The sequence below is a fragment of the Adiantum capillus-veneris genome, chromosome 7, assembly GCF_014529385.1.
Source record: "Adiantum capillus-veneris isolate H3 chromosome 7, ASM1452938v2, whole genome shotgun sequence".
NCBI classification, from domain to species: domain Eukaryota; kingdom Viridiplantae; phylum Streptophyta; class Polypodiopsida; order Polypodiales; family Pteridaceae; genus Adiantum; species Adiantum capillus-veneris.
Genome location: NC_140937.1, coordinates 66251608 through 66270544, shown reverse-complemented (window position 1 = coordinate 66270544; position 18937 = coordinate 66251608).

Sequence of the window (18937 nt, the reverse complement as noted above, 5' to 3'; positions counted from 1 at the left end):
TTTCCAAAGCATAATCAATAAGATTCAAAACAAGTGGAAAGTGATCAGACAAGGCAGTTGAAACATCAACCAACATTTAATCAGAGTTAGGCAACCAATGAGAACCAATGAAATATAACCTGTCCAATCTAGACCAAGAAGTCAAATGAGATAAAGAATGAAAGGTAAATCTAGAGGATGGCGTGGCAGCAGCCTCCCAAGAATCCATTAGCTTAGCATTTTTTTTTAATCCATCCCAGCTAGCACCCTTTGTAGCATTCATTATTGTGGAGAGGGAGGTGGTATGATCTGCATGTTCAACCATGTTAAAGTCCCCGCCTAGTAGACCCTGAGTCCAATTCAGGTCAGATAACCAGTGCCATAGTTCAAGTCTTGCATTAGTATCATTAGAAGCATAAATGTTACAAATTTGCAGATTTTCCCAAGAGGAGTGAATATTGAAAACAAAACATCTTCCAGATGGATGGTCAAGCACCAATTGAGGGTTGAAAGTCGACTTGATAAAAGTCAAGGTTCCAAAATAACAGCCTTTTTTCCCACCATGGAAGGTAGTGTAACCTTTGTAGTGAGTGATTATACCAGCTTTGCCATGCGTCTTGTGTTCTTGCACTAAGCAAATATCTAAGTCAGAGGCTAGTAGCCAATTTTGAAAGGCTAGGAGTTTCATCATCTCTGGTGGAGTCAGACATGTGCACTTCTAGATTACACTACAACAAAAAAAGGTGTTATCGACATATATAGCGACGCTTAACGTCGCTATACGCATCGTTATATGCGTCCCTCTGAAATTTTTGCAAAGAGCGTCGATATACGCGTAGAAAGGGTTTATTGGCGACGCAGATAGCGACACGTATATAGACGCTTATATAGACGCAGATAGCGACGTGGATATCGAAGACCATAACAAAAAAGAAATTTATTGGGAAGAGGGCAGGTAGCCTGGCCTGTGCCCAGTGAAAAGATGGACACAGCCACCACAGCCAGATTTCCTGCCCTCTGTCCAAGAAAGCGAGCAACACAAAAATCAACCGTGCTCCCGCAGAAATTTCGGCAGAGTTCCCTTCGTGTTTACATAAACTTTTCAAAAAAAATATATCATGTATACGCCTCCTACATGCTATCCATGTAGGATCTCACATGAGATTTAAGGCCAATGGCCATAACGAACCATAACCATAACTTAAAAGCATAACCATAACGAACCATAACCATAACTTAAAAGCATAACCATAAAGAACCAGAACCATAACTTAAAAGCATAACCGTAACCGACCAATATAACCACTTTGATCATAACCAGAAACAAAATTAACAATAACCATAAGCATAACCAGAAAGTTAAACATAACCATAAACAAAACCTGAACCATAACTATGTCTATACAAGAATAGGAGAAATAACCATGTCTATACAATCACAATGATAATAACTATAACCATAAGGAAAACAATAACTGTCTGAACAATAATCATAACCATATATATATATGTCTATATAAAAGGAGACACAGAAGCATGTTTGTGTCTCACAAAGCATATATATGAAATCCGGTCCATTGATGACTAGGCGTCACAACCTGCACATAGGACAACTCACAAAATTAGTATTGATATTACTTCACATATACTTACTTAATTAAATCAACTCACACATATTAACGTCTCACCTCAAGCGATCAGCACGACTGTAAGGCCGCCTAGTCTACAGGCTCTCCTGAAGCATCAAGATCATTCAATACTCCATAGATACCTCTGTGATATCCATCTGACTCCTTCGGATGTGTCGGGGCTCGATGCATCGCAAGATTCTACGTTTATACAAAAATCAAAGTAATAAGAATACATGATTCATCGCGTTTTAAAAAACGCCATAGTTAAGATTGGATTAGAAACTCACAAACTCATAGCGAAAGGTGTCGAAGCCTCCGCTGCCAAGATGAGATGCCCCCTGGTCATCTGTCGTATTTGCGCGGCCTCACGCTACTGTCTGAACCGCATCGCTGTCCGCTCATCCTCCTTGACAGCCACGTCTCGTGTGGGATGCCTGAAGGCTTCGGCGAGCCGGTCTTGAAAGCCTTCCGAGTTGCATCTTGTCGATGTTTCACGGTGTCCCATGCAACACTCTTGATCCACCTCCTCGGAACAACGTCAAAACTCGGAGCAGGCTGGTGCTCTCTCAGGATGGTCTCCACTATGTAAGTGACTTTGTCCTTTTCTTGTTGATCTTAAGACATCAGAATGTTGGTCAAAAACTGTAGCTCTGCGAGCTAGCGAGTCCGATGTCTCATCTCAGTCCCATCTCTATCCATGTCAACAGAACCATCTGGCCATACAGTATACAGCTTGGAGGCACTAGGATTGTGTAGGTGTCCGAGGTGTGCCAAGAGGTGTGTCGAGAGGTGTGCCTGGGTAGGACAGGGGTCGTGAGCGAGGAGGGGTCGAAGCATCTGTGGACCCTCCTCCACAACAACCACCACATCCACCTGACGATCGCTTATCTCGGTGAGTGCTCCTATGCTGCGAAGATGAGGACGTACCCGCCTCTGCCCCACCCCTAGGTATCGAAGCGGCCGTGATGGGATAAGCGGCATCGTACCCATAGGCATCCCCCCCCTATAGGTGTCCCCTCCCTAGGCGTCGGACCCTCGGGTGTGAAGCCCGGAGGCGTAGTATCCATGCCTCTGGTTACCCATTACTGAGAAGCCTCTGCCATCTGAGCAGGCGTCATCCATGTAACGAAGCACATGAATGCACCTGCACTCATAGAAGCGAGATCTGGAAACTGGTCTGCCATACTAAAATCTTGCACAAAGAAAGTAAAATAAAGCGTCCAAACATATTTGTTTAAATTAACTTTAAGCTTAATTTTAAATCAACGTCTTCACACAAACACTTACAGGCCTAGGCCTCGACGAGTGAGGCATCACCGATAAGATCTTGCACGTTTCATCGTCTATCTCTAATTGCAAACATAACTCTGTCCCAACTCGTTCTGGCAGATTGTCTTCATCCATTGCATCTTCATCTACAAGTATCAATTCTGGCTCGTCTGCGTCATCCCTCGTATATCTGTCAACTTCCTCTGCCATACCTTCGTCCATCTCATCTAATGTCAAAGTAGTATGGACATTGTTTGATTGACTTTCCTCCAGGAGATCTTGCCCTTCAAATACTTGTTTATTTCTTGGAGAAACCTGAACCACAAACCACCATTGTCGCTCTCGAGGGTCCGGTACAAAGACCACTTGCTGGCAATGTTCGGGGAGAGCAAATGTGTCGCTCGCATCTGTTCAAACCTTTGTAGAATCTATTTGCACAAGTTTGTTTCCATCTCTGCGTACCGTTGCATTGCGACCAAAAGTAACCACCTTGAACCACTTCACATCCAACAAAAACATCTCAAACCGCCTTAAGCTTACTTTTAGGATAGACACCAGACCACAGTAATCCAGGTTGCTAGTGCTCTCATTTGTGTCTCTGGCACTAGCCTTGCTCTTTTGCATGAAACTAACCATTACCCCACTGTCAAACGTGTTTCTTCTGCTGTCAATTTGTTGTGTTCTGAAATGCTTTCCATGCGACCACAGTGCCATGTATGTATGATACTTCCAGTCACATCCAATAGCTAGCTCTTCCTTTTCTAAAGATATGGGTTCTCCGATTTGTCGAGCTGCTCTCACTGTCTTTTCCAACCATGCCATTGTAGGGAATTCAGGTAGAGGAGCGAGATAGTCTAGCAAGGGTAAACCTCTAGTCGTTCGGCTTCGCCTGAAATCCTATCGCTCCCTATTGTGTCTCTCTTTCTCTTCTTTGTACCTTTCAAGCCATTTTTGCATCGGCGCTGAATTTAGTATACGGAAATTCATGATCTTTTCTTGCATGGCGTCGTTCATTTTCTTTGGCACCCCTTGCCCTTGCGGCTCCTCTCCCACTAGTCTTGCATCCTCCTCATCGCTCCAAAGTCGAGGCATTTCTGGGTCAGAAACGGATAGAAATTCGGTCGTCAATACAAGAGACTCTTGCACCAGCCATCCTTCTACCATGCTCCCCTCTGGACGCATTTTTTGGCGACCAAAACCCTTAAGTGTTTTCATGAACCGCTCTAGAAAGAACATCCAACGGCTGTGGACTGTACCTGCCACTGCAACCTCATCTACTACATAGACGAGCAAGTGCATTTGGATAGTTAGGCAGCTCGTGGGTAGATACTTCTCAATCATGCAAACTGCCTCAATGGAGTTAGCCCTTGCGACTGCAATAGATTCCTCCTGTATCTCCTTGGAAGAGATCCACCACACTAGCTCTAAAATCTTGTATATGCAGGTCCGCACTTCCTCCGTTAAACACCCCTTGATCGCAATTGGAAGAATGAATTGCAAGAAATTATGCCAGTCGGTGCGATTTCAGTCGTGACAGTTGATCGTCACGGGTGAATGTTGTCTTCAGACATCGGATATATCCTGTTGGTGTCCTAAACTTTGAAATCACCCTTTTAACTTATTGCTCTTCATTTTTTAGCAATACCCATGGCGCTCTTGGAAGTTTTGTTTGGCCAGCTTCATTGGTGAAAGGCCGCAGCTCTGGCATCTTTCCAACTGAGTGCAAATCATCTCTTGAAGCTCGATTGTCTTTCATTTCCATGATTGTCTTCCATAGGATCTCTCCCACATTCTTGAATATATGCATTGGATCCAACAAATGGTTAATTAGTAGATCACCCCAGTACGGCAACGTATGGAGAATGGAAAAACGTTTCATTCCTGGAACAGGTTGCCCCTCATGTTGCTCCCATCGACGACGCCACTCTTGTACATGCATAGGACGATATTCGATGTGACGAAGCTGACCTTCGCACAAGTGATGGCCATCTGGAAGATAACGATGGTGGCCTTGATAAATTGTATTTCGAAGAGAGTCACAATAGCGCACATCCAAAGACTGCCCGCATATAATAAAGCATGAATTAGGCCAAGGCAAAGTGCTTGCGAATAGCGAGAATTTTGTAAATCAAGAACCATTACCAGAAGCTTCTCTGTATCTTGGCCAATCATGCATAGTCCACATAAGAAGTCCATGGATCCTTGCATGTTGTTGTCCTACTGGTTCAACCGCATCTGCTATGTCGATCCCATGCCATAACTCCTGGAGCTCGTCACTAGTGGAGCTAGATAAAAATCCATGTTTTTTGCCTTGAACTTACCAGTTACAATCAAGCTTAATATCAAATGACCCTTCTTGATGGCAAGCCACGGCGGGAGGTTGTAATTGATAAGGCACACAGGCCAAGTGCTCCATGACGAGCTTCTCAAGCCAAATGGATTGACTCCATCCATCGCCATGCCCAAATGCAAATTGCGTGGTTCACTCTTAAAATGTGGCTAGGTATCTTCAATGTGCCTCCAGGCCTTTGAATCAGCAGGCACCCTAAATGTTGCGTTAGTGGATCTATTCGTAGAATGCCACCGCATCAACTTTGCAAGGGAACCACAAAGAAACATGCTTTTTATCCTAGGAATAATAGGGAAATGCTGCAACACTTTAGTTGGCACTGTCTCGCCAACTGCATCTTGTTTGTAGCGCATTGCTCCGCACTTAGGACATGACAGACAATCTACGAATTCATTGCGAAAAAGAATGCAATCATTTGGACATGCATGAATCTTGTTCTGGTCCAAGCCAACTGAGGTCAATAGTTGCTTTGCGTCTGGCCTGGAGGGGGGCATTTCATTGGCAGTCAGGAGAAGTTGCTCCCGCAACAACCTATTTAAGCCACATTAAATTAAAAAGATGCACGTCACCGTTGCAATCGGAAAATCTCTTTTGTAAATTATGTACCTAAACAAAGCAGTGACGCTTGCATTTGACCACTCGTACACTGACTGAAGATTCAAAAATGCCAAACAAGTACGGAGTGTCAATATTTTGGCGCCTTCATAAATTGGTTGACGTGCGAACTTGCTCAACATGTCTTCAGGAGATAGGCGCACAGCTTCTGGTGCTGCTTCGTTAGCGTTCTCCTCGCTTGTCTGGAAGAAGGCATCCAGCATCTACTCCATGCCGTCGTCTTCTGTCTGTAAGTCCTTTTCTGCTTCCATTCTTTTCTCTATATTGGTTGGACCTTCACTCATAATCCTTTTTCTCTCTCTCTCTCAGATGTAGGTGCTATGTCGCGAAAATCAATGCCCGTTCCGTAGGAATCGTATCGTAGATTCTATACGGTTTCTTTAGCAAACTCTCCGTACTTGTGCACATGCTCATTACATATCCTACGCTTGCGCAGGATTTGATACTTGTAGAGCGTTCACGAGCATGCAATTTTTTCCTCCATGTTCGTTGATGACGTTGCCATCTACAATGATTATGAATGTTGTTTTAATATATATACTCCTCACAATGTAAACTACCTCGCATTCTCTAGTCTTGCCCAATCTCCGTACACCTCGGTCCAGAGGTGTACGGAGATCAGGACCACCGGGTCAAAATCTCGTCTTTATTGGTCAAATCCTATATGGGTTGACACATACGTGCACTCCAAGTGTACATGGCAATGCATGTAGCGGGCAAAACCCCTATGCCTCTTTTAGTTCCATAGTTTCTTCAACATCCAACGACTATCTCCCTTTCTCTCTCTCTCTCGCTATCTCTCTTTCTCTCTCTATTTTTCTATTTCCCTATCTCTCTCTCTGTCTCGCTCTTCACTTCTCTATCTCTCTCTCTTTCTATTTCCCTATTTGACCTACGACTTGTGTATTTGGCGTTTCTTCTATCCGCTCGACGTACGGCTTGCCATACGCGCTCTTGACATTGCTTTACGACTACCTAATAGACTACGGATGGTTTCAGTAGGCATAGAAGTCATTTCCGAAATCCGTTTGCGTTTTTCCGTAGAGAAACGCAACCGGATTTGACCTACGGCTTGTGTATTTGGCGTTAATTCAAACCCATTGACCTACGGCTTTCCATACATGCTCTTGCCATTGCTTTAAGACTACTTAACAAACTACGGATGGTTTCGGTAGGCATAGAAGCCATTTTCGAAGTCCGTTTGTGTTTTTCTGTAGAAAAACGCTATCGGATTTGACCTACGGCTTGTGTATTATGCGTTTCTTCTATCCGTTTCACCTACGGCTTGCCATACACGTTCTTGACATTGCCTAAAGACTACCTAATCGTCTACGGATGGTTTCAATAGGCATAGAAGCCATTTCTGAAGTCCGTTTGCGTTTTTTCATAGAAAAATGCAACCGGATTTGACCTACACCTTGTGTATTTGATGTTTCTTTTGTCCGTTTAACCTACGGCTTGCCATACACGATCTTGAAATTTCCTTAAGACTATTTAATGGACTACGGATGGTTTCAGTAGGCGTAGAATCAGTTTTCGAACTTCGTCTGCGTTTTTCCATAGAAAAATGCAATCGGATTTGACCTACGCCTTGTGTATTTGGCCTTTCTTCTATCCGTTTGACCTACGGATTGCCATACGCGCTCTTGACATTGCCTAAAGACTACCTAATGGACTACGGATGGTTTCGATAGGCATAGAATCAGTTTTCGAAGACTGTCTACGTTTTTTCGTAGAAAAATGCAATCGTATTTGACGTACGGCTTGTGTATTTGGCGTTAATTCAAACCCATTGACCTACGGCTTGCCATACACGCTCTTGACATTGCCTTAAAACTACCTAATGGACTACGGATGGTTTAGGTAGGCATAGAAGCCATTTCCGAAGCCCGTTTGCGTTTTTCCATAGAAAAACGCAACCCGATTTGACCTACGGCTTGTGTATTTGGCATTTCTTCTATCTGTTTGACCTACAGCTTTCCATATGCGCTCTTGACATTGCCTAAAGACTACCTAATCGTCTACGGATGGTTTCACTAGGCATAGATACCATTTCCGAAGTCCGTTTGCGTTTTTTCGTAGAAAAACGCAACCGGATTTGACCTACGGCTTGTGTATTTGGCATTAATTCAAACCCATTAACCTACGGCTTGACATACACGTTCTTAAAATTGCTTTAAGACTACTTAATGAACTACGGATGGTCTCGGTAGGCATAGAAGGCATTTCCGAAGTCCGTTTGCGTTTTTCCGTAGAAAAACGCAACCGGATTTGACCTACGGCTTGTGTATTTGGCGTTTCTTCTATCCGTTTCACCTACGGCTTGCCATAAACGCTCTTGACATTGCCTAAAGACTACCTAATCATCTACGGATGGTTCCACTAGGCATAGAAGCTATTTCCGAAGTCCGTTTGCGTTTTTCCGTAGAAAAAGCAAACCGGATTTGACCTACGGCTTGTGTATTTGGCGTTAATTCAAACCCATTGACCTACGGCTTTCCATACACGCTCTTGAAATTTCTTTAAGACTACTTAATGAACTACGTATGGTTTCGGTAGGCGTAGAAGCCATTTTCGAAGTCCGTTTGCGTTTTTCTATAGAAAAACGTAATCGGATTTGACCTACGGCTTGTGTATTTGGCGTTTCTTCTATCCATTTGACCCACGGCTTGCCATACGCGCTCTTGACATTGCCTAAAGACTACCTAATGGACTAGGGATGGTTTCGGTAGGCATAGAATCAGTTTTCGAAGACCGTTTGCGTTTTTCCGTAGAAAAACGCAACCGGATTTGACCTACGACTTGTGTATTTGACGTTTCTCCTGTCCGTTTGACCTACGGCTTTCCATACACACTCTTGACATTTCCTTAAGACTACCTAATGGACTACGGATGGTTTCGGTAGACATAGAAGCCATTGTCAAAGTCCGTTTGCGTTTTTCCATAGAAAAACGCAACCAGATTTGACCTATGGAGTAGAAGCCGTTTATGAAGTTCATTTGCATTTTTCCATAGAAAAACCTAACCGGACTTCAAAAACGGCTTGTATTTTGGGCGTTTCTTCTATCCGTTTGACCTACGGCTTGTTATATGCCCCCGCCCAACCTTTTTTGAGGAGGAAGCTTGTCTCTAAGAGCAACGACGGCGCTGTTGTGTAAAGGTGAGAGTTGAGCTTTGAATCTATTTTGATCTGGTCAAACGAAGTCATAGGCTGCATCAAACGATCCAGGTCACTTTGGCTCGACATGCACAACGCCCGGTCAGACTACTGGCCATGGAGGAGATTGATGAGGTCCGCCAGCGACAGATGTTGGATCTCCTATGATCGACATATCCCAGCTAGGTGTTTTAGCTGCTTAGTGCACACCCAGTAGTTTAGGATTCCATAATATTTATTTTGTCATTTTGTCATCTTGTTATTCTGACTTTGTATCAGTCTACCACATTGTAACTTTTTGGTCTCATAGGTCACTTTGGCCTTTTGAAGAGTGAATATAACATTTCATTTCATTTCTTTCTTTAATTTTAATTTTTTACGCAAACCATAACTCTCTCTTTCTCTCTCTTTCCTACACAAACACACACACACACCACTCTCTCTCTCTCTCTCTCTCTTTCCTACATACACACACACACACACACACCGATCTCTCTCTATCTCTATCTCTTTCCTACACACACACACACACACACACACACACGATGTGGAGAGAGAGAGAGAGAGAGAGAGAGAGAGAGAGAGAGAGAGAGAGAGAGAGAACACCATATTAGTGAATTTGGGAATCTCCCAATTCCCACTTTCAAAATGAGCTTAATATTTGACCACATGGAAAAATCTTAGACAAAGTTTTGAGAGCATGACTTGAAAGAGCTTTTCAAGTACTACCTTGTGGAAGGAATTGGCTTTAAAAATAGTTTGAGATTTGTCCATATGGACAAATCTTTAAGACATTGGTGATTCCCAAATTGGCTATAAAGTCTCAAACTCTTTAATATGGTGTTAGAGAGTGAGAGAGGGCCGGGGGGGGGGGAGGGGGAGGAGAGTGGCATAATACCTGCTGCACAGGTTTCGGCCAAGATCTGAGAACGTACGCGTTGAGGGAAAAAATGGCCCCTTCGCGCGGGTTTGGCTTTTTCCCCCCCAAATTCTTTGTGTCAATATCTGCATCGATAACTGCATCGATATACGCATGGAAAACTTTACCTTTCTACGCTTATATCCATAGGCATATCGACGGAGTTATCAACGTAGATATCGACGAATGGTAAGAACGTCGAATGGACGTGGAAAGGCATGGGCGTCGATATATAAGGCGTGTATAACTTTGGGTTATGTTGTAGTGTTAATATGGCCTGCAATAGATTTTCCTGTTGAATGTTGGAGAATAACAGAGTCAATAGGAGCCAATGTATCTGGGGAGGGAATATCTTGCAAGATATCAAAGGTATTAGGAGATGCATAACCGAAAAACCCTGGTTTAGATCTAAATGTTTTCTTGGATAATTGAAATCCTTCTGCATCCACAGGTCGTTTCCCCTTTTCCATGGGCCTTAGATTTTTGGAGGTAGATGGTGAGGATGCTGCCTGGTTCCCTGCATGATATAGTATTTTCTTGTTGTTTTGTAAGGCTGATTTGTAGTTGCCTGGGGGGACAACATATTATGGTGAGGCAGTTGGTGTAGATGTTGGGGCATTCTTTCCAGCTGAATTAGATGGCTTACCAAATATTTGATCTTTTGGGACTAGGTGTTTACTACTAGGAAAGGAGGGAATAAGCTCAACTGATTCCTTAGCCAGTGTAGGGTAATTTTTGGAGAAGTGATCGAGGTTTCCACAGTGATAACATGAACTAGATAACTTGCCAATTTGAGATAGATGACCAACCTGCCAATAGTCTGTAACTCAATTTCCAAAGTATCAGGCATGGGTGTATCAGTATTCCACATCACACACGCCCTATTCCTATTGGAGCAATTAATTGTAGGGGCAAACAACACTTTGCCTAAGGAAGCAGCCAGATCCTTAATATTAGGCCACAGAAAAGCTGGTAAATCCACAAAGTCCACCCATACTAGGAATTTGGACAAAAGCTCTTCCTTAATCTATTTTATTGGCTGCCAAGGAAAGACATTGACAACTTGCCCACACAAGATGATTGTGGATGAATTTTGAAAGGCCTTTTGATCTTCAGATGAAAACAATAGAACCTCATACAAACCTGATCCATTGTAGAATACCTTATCAACTACAGCTTTCTTAAACCCTTGATCAAGGAACCCTGCAATTTCATGCAAGGGAAAGAGTTTCCCTGTGAAGTACAACACTATAGCCCTTGACTTAAAGACAGAAACTTGAGCCATGATCAAATTAGCAGGTAGGGTAACCCTATGAACCCCTTTGAGAGCAGGGTCTGAGGTCAAAGCTTCATTCAAGTAGGAGGTTAAAGCCTGAGCTGAGAGCATTTCTCTTTCAGAAACCAATGGAGGAATAGATGCCTCCCGGGGGTTCAAACATAACGACGTAGGTAATACCATTGTTCAAGAGAGGCAAAAGGAGGACCTGATTTCCACAAGGGCAAACCAGCATGAGGGCGAGGAGGATGCAGTGGCAGGTCCACTCCACCAATGATCAAGAAGTGCTTCCCTAGTCGCCAAGCGCAGCTCCTACTCGATTCGTCTTCGACATCTCTCTCTCTCTCTCTCTCTCTCTCTTATCTCTCTCTCTCTCTATCTCTCTCTCTCTCTCTGTCTCTCTCTCTCTCTCTCTCTCTCTCTCTCTCTCTATGCAGCACACACACATGCACACACCCACACCCACACCCACAATATGTTCCCAGATAGACATGTGCATATCTACTATTTTTAAAACTATGCCATATATAGCCATCAAGGTCTCAGTATTTATTATTACATACATGTAGATAGCCATCGAGGCAAGAGGATTAGAATCATTATGACTCTTAGAGAAAGGGTATCATCACTATCCTTGGATCAAGGGGTGTCATACCTCTTTTAGAATCTGGGTTATATATTCCAATGTCCCTATCCAGCTAGACTAGCAGTGCTACCATTATTGATACTAGTGGTACGATTATTATTATCATACATAGCTAGTCGTAATTAATATTCTAGATACATATAATGAAAATGGTTTCTAAGATATATATTCCTACATCATTATCCATCCAGATTAGGGGTGGTATTATCTATTATCTATTATCTTTCTAACTCTTCCTTTTTTAATATGGTATCGTGCCTCACTATATTCCAACTACCTAGGGTTACCATCATTAATCATTATCACGCATTATAGTCGATAATTATGTAGATGATATTATAACTATAACTAGATATTATAATTATGTAGATGCCTCTATTAGGTCTATGTTTATATAACATCTCCATCACTATATTCTAACTACCTTAGAAATAACATAATTGTTATCATGCAATATCAATATCGTAGCTCGTGGATATTGTTATATACTATCATGCCTAACTGTTAATATTCTAGGTACATATGTCAATGGTTTCTCAGTTATATATTTGTACATTCATCACTATCCATCTAAGCAAAGTATATTACTATTGTCACGTATAATCATTAAAATCTAGGTATGTTTAGAAATGTACTTGGTTCAAGGATTATACTTTCATCCCCTCTCTAGATACTCTTATCGTGTTACTAATCACAAGTATATTTATAATCTTGAGATATATTATGCATATGATTCTAAACAGTATCAATTCTATATTTTATGCATATGCTTCTATCCACCAAGATTGTATTAGTTGGTCCCATAGATCATTTTGGCCTTTTAAAGAAATTTAATCTAATATTTTAGTTCATCTCTCTCTCTCTCTCTCTCTCTCTCTCTCTGTGCAACACACACACATGCACACACACACACACACAATATGTTCCTAGATAGACAAATTGACGTCTACTATATTTAAAAATACGCCATATATAGCCATTAAGGTTTCAATATTTATTATTACATACATGTAGAGAGCCATCCACGAAACAGGATTAGAATCATTATGGCTCTTAGAGAAAGGGCATCATCACTATCCTTGGATCAAGGAGTGTCATACCTCTTTTAGAATTTGGGTTATATATTCCAATGTCCCTATCCAGCTAAACTAGCAGTGCTATCATTATTGATACCAGTGGTACCATTACTATTATCATGCATAGCTAGCCATAATTAATATTCTAGATACATATAATGAAAATGGTTTCTAAGATATATATTCGGACGTCAGTATCCATCGAGATTAGGAGTATCATAACGCCTATAGGTTATAGTTTTGATATTTTTTGGAAGGTATTGTCCCATTCTATTATCTTTCTAAATGTTCCACTTTAATATGGTTTCATGCCTCACTACATTCCAATTGCCTAGGGTTACCTTCATTAATCATTATAACGCATTATAATGGATATCCTAGCTCAAAGATATTATTATTATGTAGATGGTTTAATATGGTTTCTAAAAAAGCAATGATATTTTAATTATGTAGATGCCTCTCTTAGGTCTATCTTTATATAACATCTCCATCACTAGATTCTAACTACCTTAGAAATAACATAATTATCATCATGCAATATCTATATCGTAGCTAGTGGTTATTATTATATACTATCATGCCTAATTGTTAATACTCTACGGACATACGTCAATGGTTTCTCAATTATATATTTGTACATTGATCACTATCCATCTAGACAACATATATTATTATTATCACATATAATCATTAATATTCTAGGGATGTTTAGAAATGTACTTGCAGTTCAAGGATTATCTTTTCATCCCCTGTCTAGATCCTCTTATCGTGTTACTCGTCACAAGTATATTTCTAATCTTGAGATATTTTATGCATATGATTCTATACAGTATCAATTCTTATATTTTATGCATATGCTTCTATCCACCAAGATTGTATTAGTTTGGTCTCATATATCATTTTGGCCTTTTAAAGACATTTACTATAATATTTTAGTTCATCTCTCTCTCTCTCTCTCTCTCTCTCTCTCTCTCTCTCTCTCTCTCTCTCTCTCTCTCTCTCTCTCTGTGCATCACACACACATGCACACACACCCCACAATATTTTCCCAGATAGATATATGGATATCTACTATATTTAAAAATATGCCATATATAGCCATTAAGGTCTCAATATTTATTATTACATACATGTAGATAGCTATCGAGGCAAGAGGATTAGAATCGTTATGACTCTTAGAGAAAGGGTATCATCACTATCCTTGGATCAAGGGGTGTCATACCTATTTTAGAATTTGGGTTGTATATTCCAATGTCCCTATCCAACTAGACTAGCAGTGCTACCATTATTGATACTAGTGGTATGATTATTAATATCATACATAGCTAGTCGTAATTAATATTGTAGATACATATAATGAAAATGGTTTCTAAGATATATATTCCTACATCAGTATACATCCAGATTACGGGTATTATAACTCCTATAGGTTATTGCTTTGATATTGTTTGGAGGATATTGCCCCATTTGATTATCTTTCTAATTGTTCCATTTTTAATATGGTTTCATGCCTCACTATATTCCAACTGCCTAGGGTTACCATCATTAATCATTATCATGCATTACAGTCGATATCATAGCTCAAAGATATTATTACTATGTATATGGTTTAATATGGTTTCTAGATAAGCAATGATATTATAATTATGTAGATGCCTCTATTAGGTCTATGTTTATATAACATCTCCATCACTATATTCTAACTACCTTAGAAATAACATAATTATTATCATGCAATATCAACATCGTAACTCATGGATATTATTAGATACTATCATGCCTAGCTGTTAATATTCTAGGTACATACGTCAATGGTTTCTCAGTTGTAATAGGACTAAATTTTGAAGTACTTAACGCCGAAAAGAATGTAGTAGGCCATATCTTTCGTTTAGCACGATTTGAAAGATTGTTGAATAGTCGATTAGATAGGGCTTATGTGAACGAGTTTAAAATATTAACAGAAAAAATATATTCTCTTCTTTTTAAATAATACATTAAAGACATATTTTGATAAAGATAACAGGTAGTCTGTTTATGAACAGTATAATAAAAATGTAGTTAATATTGAAGTTTTTATTAATATTAATGTTTTATATCTATGTGTTTTAGCTTGGGTATGCTTCAAATCAGTTGAAAAAGTAGTGGAGATCCAAAAATAGGGTTTTTATGAGTCGCAATCTAAAACTTTTGCGTTTTCGGCCAAAGAAAGACGTTTTTTGCAATTCTGTCCGCGCTGCCTTGTAGACCAAACCGGTTCCCGTGGTTTTGAGTACATGGATGTCTATGTTCTGAGTTCGTTTCATCAAGTTATGACATAAACAAATTGCCAGCAGTAACAGGATAACCTACAAGCAGCAACATGTTAGCTTACAAACAGATATACACAGGTAATATCTCTATTGTTTGATCCAATCAAGAAGTGATTATACTCTTTTATGATGATACAAAATGATGTTTTGAATTTCATTATCATGTTGATTTGGTTGCACGGAGTATGTTCTTTTGGCTATTTTGTAGACAATGCAGAAACCAATGTGTGAAACAGGATCTGTGCAAGGTATCATGATATTGGGATTGTGATCGTGTTGCGATTTCGATTATGATCATTGTTGCCATCAAGAGATTAATATTGAGAGTGTGATTGTGATTGAGATTGAGATTGAGAGTGTGATTGAGATTGAGATTGTGCACAAGATTGAGATTGAGAGTGAAAGTGAGAGTGTGATTGAGATAGCTCGGGGGTGGTCGGGAGGTTATGAAACGAGCTATGCTCTTCTTGTAATGATTATCTTGTATACATAGAGACTCTTTATTTTCATATGTTTACTCTGCGTAATCTGTATATTCTTTGCTCATTATCATGTATTTCTCTCTCCCGTGTTGCGTCACAAGTGTTATGAGAGCGGTTTCAATCCTGCGGTAGCAATGGAAGCATATCAGCAGTGATTGAAGGAATAAGAGGAGATTATTGGATGGCTCAATGAAGATGTTAATAGATATGAGGAAGCGGATAAAGGAAAGAGAATAGCTGGTGCAGGAAGACAAAGTCGAGGAGACGATGGAAGTTAAACATGGAAACGGTCCATCGCCGTCTCCAAGAGATGAAGGATCAAAGAAGAAAAAATGAAAGAGGAGCGATGATCAAGACGATGACGATGCGAGAGAATCTGCAAGATCAATCAAGTTTCAAGAAGAGTAAGGCCACCAGACTTTTAAATGCCCGAACAAAGCCATTGATAAGGAAATATGTACGAAGATGGTTGAATTGGAGACTATTGACGATGCAGATGATAAAGGTAAGTCATCTAACTCTTCTTTATGATGCTTTATGTCTTTGATGCATCATTTGAAAGATTCTATGATCGAAGTCATGCATAAAATTTAAGATTTGAAATTGAATTTCTTAATTGATTCGAGTAGTACACATTGATTCTTGTCCTCTAATCTGGCTGAGAAATTAAAACTGAAATTAAACTGAGAAATCAAGAGAGATGGTTGAGAAGAAATTTTGTTTACATAAGGATTAGTTGTATTATCATGATTGCTTATGTGTGTTTGTAAATTCCTCTTTGAAATATCAAATTTTGTGAGAATGCCAACAAAATATATTTATTTAGATAATCTTATTCTAAAGAAAAGATGTGAAGGCAACACTAGAAACCAATTTGATTGTAGAGTTAGACAACTTAGAAGTAGGATTCTTCTTATGATGTAAAAGATTCCTCTTAGATTGAATTTGATGTTTTGTATGTTAAAAAAACCCCTCTTTCCAACTCTGAGGATAGAGTTAATTTTGATAAGGGGAGAATGTAATAGGACTAAATTTTGAAGTACTTAAAGTAAAAAAGAATGGGCTTGCTTGAACTTATACTCATTTGCCATGCCAAACATAATATAGACATTAGGAAGAGAATGGGGTCTAGGAGGGCCTCTTTATTTGGCAGTTTAAGGAAGTCAAACCTTTAGTTTTAAGAAAGTAATTAAAACAAAACTTTTGAATTTAAACAGGCAAAACGGCTAGTTTATTTGAATTCAAAATTTTCCCCCAAAATGAAATTTAAAATCTAGTGGGTAAAACCTTATCATGTAGCATATCTATGGAAAGAGCTTGATACATGATTACAAATCTATGATCTCCGCTCACATCGGAGGTCATATGTGGGAGTTATGGATGTCCGGAAATCATAAAATTGTCCATCTCCTTTTTGGGGGTTAAAGTGCATCCTTTGACCACTCTTACACATCTCTTCCACACCCACCATTCTTGCACACATGGCATACACCTATTCGTCAAAATTTTAATCACCTCCATAATCTCATGGCAAATAAAGAGGCCCTCCTACACCCCGTCCTCTTCCTCATTCCTCGTGAAATATCTTGTGAACAAATTGTACATCGTCTACTATTTTGCATTAAACAAATAAGACAAATGAAGTGATAATAATGACCACATGTCAATGTATAATATCCACTCCATCCGTCAAAATTCTTGTAGGATACTGGACATGGGGAAGATGAGGATGCATCTGAAGTAGATGAGGGGACCGAATCTGGATGTAGGCCAAGGTGGCTTATGTGTGCCCCTTGTACATGTGGAGGTTTCACTCACTGTGTCAGATTTTGAACCGTCCTGGCCTAAGCGGTGAATGCTTTTCTCTATCTAGACCTGTGATGGTTGAGGTGTTTGGGTGGCTATAGAAAGACATGTTATTTTTGCATCTTTCTCTGCCAATTGTGTCGTGTAAATGTCTTTCTCTCTCTTTAATTATAGGTCGGTGCCTTCCACTATCAATGCCAGCTCGTCTCGGATGAAAGTGACACAACTCTCCATGATATCATGAGTAGCAACAGTTCTCTCCTTTGACAAAAATTCTATTGGTCCCTGTTGCACAAAGTGAACATATAACATTTTTGCAAAATAAAATGCACAATCTGCATTGTGCAGTGGATGGCTAAAAACTTCCTAGTAGATCCTCTCACTGTTTTCTTTGATCGCATCGTGGAGGCACTTCGATACCTTCCATGTCATAAAATATAATATCTAACTTTACCAAATGATTTTCTTATATTAAACTAATCATTTAATGTGGGAGAATAAACGAAAACAAGAGTTAGAATAGAGACATCTTCTTCTAGAACTATCTCAATACGGGACCAAAAGGAGAGATGGTTGCATCTCAATAGGGGTCCAAAAGGAGATGGTCTATCAAAGAGAAATCTGCAATAAGTGCTTCTAGACTTACCTCAGCAGGGGACCAAGAGGAGAGATGGTTACATCTCAATAAGGGTGCAGAAGGAGGTAGTCTATCAAAGAGCAATGTGCATCTAATGGAGCTTAAAAGACCTTAGGTTTAGCTTCATTAAAGACCTCCAATGGTTAGTGTCAAAAGTCCTTCGACCTTAGGCATGAGCTTGAGGTGGGAACCCGACCTAATCTTGAGGTGCTTGTCGTGCTTGATGGCTAAGGTGCTTGAGGTGCTTGAGAGTCAAAGACTCAACTTCGATAAGTGAGTATTGGTAAAATACGAAAAAGAGCTACTAGCTATTCTATATGCCCTAAACACGTGGAAACACTATCTCTTGAGGACTCCATTCATCCTACCAATGGATCACAAAGCCTGAAGAACTTCATGATGCAAACCAAGCTCTCCGACAAACAAATGAGATGGAAATTTTTTCTTTTGCAATTTAAATTTCATATTGCTCACATTGTTGGCAAGCACAATCAAGTGGTCATTGCACTTCCAAAACGACCAAGGGTAAATGTGGTGTCTATAGCAACTCACAATGATCTATCTTTTATGATAGATGAGTCTGCTATTGACCAAAACTTTAAGTAAGTAATTACGGCCTTTGCATTAGGAATAAAAAACAAAACCATTCACTTTGAAGGATGGTTATCTTCCAAATGGCAATAGGCTATGTGTTACTCACCCATACAATAAGAAACTCATGTATAAATCCCATACTTCTCCTTATGCGGGGCAAAAAGGGAATCCATCATCTACTTTTCAAGGAG